At 40.9% G+C, this 2342-nt stretch overlaps 1 pseudogene; it reads left to right on the forward strand.

The window, feature by feature from the left end:
* LOC119587097 overlaps nt 1-2336 on the forward strand; it is an 83114-nt pseudogene extending 80778 nt beyond the window's left edge.
* The last annotated feature ends 6 nt before the right edge of the window (nt 2337-2342 follow it).

Here is a 2342-nt window from a genome sequence, read left to right on the forward strand (position 1 = left end):
TTCCAATATAGCTGATCATTCTTGTCAATTCTAAATTGCAGTTTCTTAAGTTAATTACACTGATTCTCATTCAGACTGTAACGTTCTTTTGAATGTTACAACGACATTTTCCAATAATTGTAGAAAAAGTAGCACAATCCCTTTTTTGTTGTATACATGTGCATTCCAATGTCAAGTACCTCTTTCATATTATCAACATTTTTCTGCCATGGTTTCCTTTTTCGTTTTACTCGTCTTCCCTTCGTTTTTGAAAGACCTCTCACGAAGCTTTCTCTCTCCCTGCAGAAGGTTGGCGGGCCGGTGCACGATGACCCGACCATGACGGCCCAGTTCGTCCGCGCCTTCAAGCAGAGCAACAAAATTAAAGCGCGGCAGATCGACGAGTACTGCCGTGGAGTATTTCCTCTTCTCTTCAGCCTTTTTAATATCTTTTACTGGTGCTATTATCTGCTCTAGGCCTACTGTTGCCTTTCGGTCACAGACTCCACGAAGCTGCATGGACTAATCGCTACTACGCTTAGGATTTCAAACTTCAGGCTACACTGATCACTTCGCGAGGACTGCATACGCGGCACGAAGTGATTCGTTTTCTGTGGAAAGAATTCTTCTCTGGATATTTATCTGAATCACACCAAGTGTTCGGTACGTCTCTCGCTGTGTCCAGGGCTGAAGAAGCTTACTTCAGATTTATCGCTACAACCAGAACTTCTCGCTACAAGCACAGGTCCTGCACTCACGAAATCACGCTACGCTTACGACCTCACACTGCGCTCTGCATCTTCCTGCGTCTGTTACACAAGACACTGGAATCTAGCACGTGAACTTGATCCCACATTCGGAACTCTTTCGTAGTACTAGACAAGATTGTTGCTGCAGTTTAAAGTGTGTCGGACTAGAAAAGGAAAAAAAGTCTGAGAGACTGACTCTGCTTATCATCGTCACATCGTTCTGACGTCACTTTGATTACGTTAGTTATGACGTTTTATAATGAACATGATATACGAATTAATTGTCAAAATTCATATCGAGGCATGAACATGCTTCGGAGGAAGATGGAAAAAACACTATTGCAAGTTGAATCCATAGATATTTTTGTACAAAATATGTAGATACAAACCCTAGCTGACATACTTTCTGTGCAGCTTCTGGCAACAATTTACCCCCAAGGGATGAATATTTATAGTCTTTTTTAATGTAATGACTGACTGAATGCGAATGGCACGTGGATAAGAGGTGATTAGATCAGCCTATATGACTACGAATTTTAACATGTATAACGTATATTTATATAACCTAAGCTTCGATACACCATTCATCCAAAATAGAACCCAAACACAAACGCAAGTCTTTCTTCAGCCAGTCATTGTTCTTACCCAATCAACTGATCAAGATCAAGCGAATAAAAAGAAAAATGAAAATAAAAAGGCACTCCAAAGTTCCCACATATGTGACCCCCACGCCCCCAATGTCGCCAGCGGTCAACACTTCTCTCCAGCACTCCCTACCACGCCCACGCCCTCCATGACTCGACCCCTTAACACCCACTCGCTCCCACAGTCTTGTGGGAAGAGACGACCGCCGTGGCGTCGGGGCGGGTCAGCCAAGCGAGACGGCGACGACGACGAAGGCTCTCCCAGCTGACGAGTCGTTCGCCGGGCGGGTCGTTCTGTGATCTCTCTCTCGCAAGCACCGAGGTCATCCACTCATATTACGCTTCTATCTCTCCTGATTAAGCACTATTATATATGTGCAATAATACATTTGAACAGTCTCGTAGAAAGTAGTGAGATATGTCAGATCATATAGATGAATAGTTCTAGATATATTAGGATACTAATGCTGTTGCTTTAGATATATATGAATACAGATATATACAAAATATTTTCATTGCTGAGCGTTGTGCACGTAGATTAGAACTTAAGGTAAGTAACAAAATCTACTGTCGTTCGATTTCGGGTATATCTTGAATATTAACTTTGTATCCCCCTGTAAATTGGCCCTTGGCGTGTATGAATATATATATACGCACTCTTGTACACACATCCACTGATCCATAATAACCTGTAATTGTGACTCTTCATATATAAGCGAATGATTTGTGTTGGATTCTTCGAATCGTGTTCGTAGAAGGCGGTTTAATCACATTTTTTTCTTGTCTTATATTTCATTAGCATACACTTATATTTCATTAGCATTCACAGTATGTTGTAATGGTTCAAGATATTTTGTTTTTCTTCATTATCATAATTTTGTTAGTGATCGAACCACCTAGTCGTTATGTATATTCTAAGGCTTAGCCGTAATTGTATTTCTTTGTAGTTAATGATAAGTTTGTGTCATGA

This window comes from Penaeus monodon, chromosome 22 (assembly GCF_015228065.2).
Source record: "Penaeus monodon isolate SGIC_2016 chromosome 22, NSTDA_Pmon_1, whole genome shotgun sequence".
Lineage (NCBI taxonomy): Eukaryota > Metazoa > Arthropoda > Malacostraca > Decapoda > Penaeidae > Penaeus > Penaeus monodon.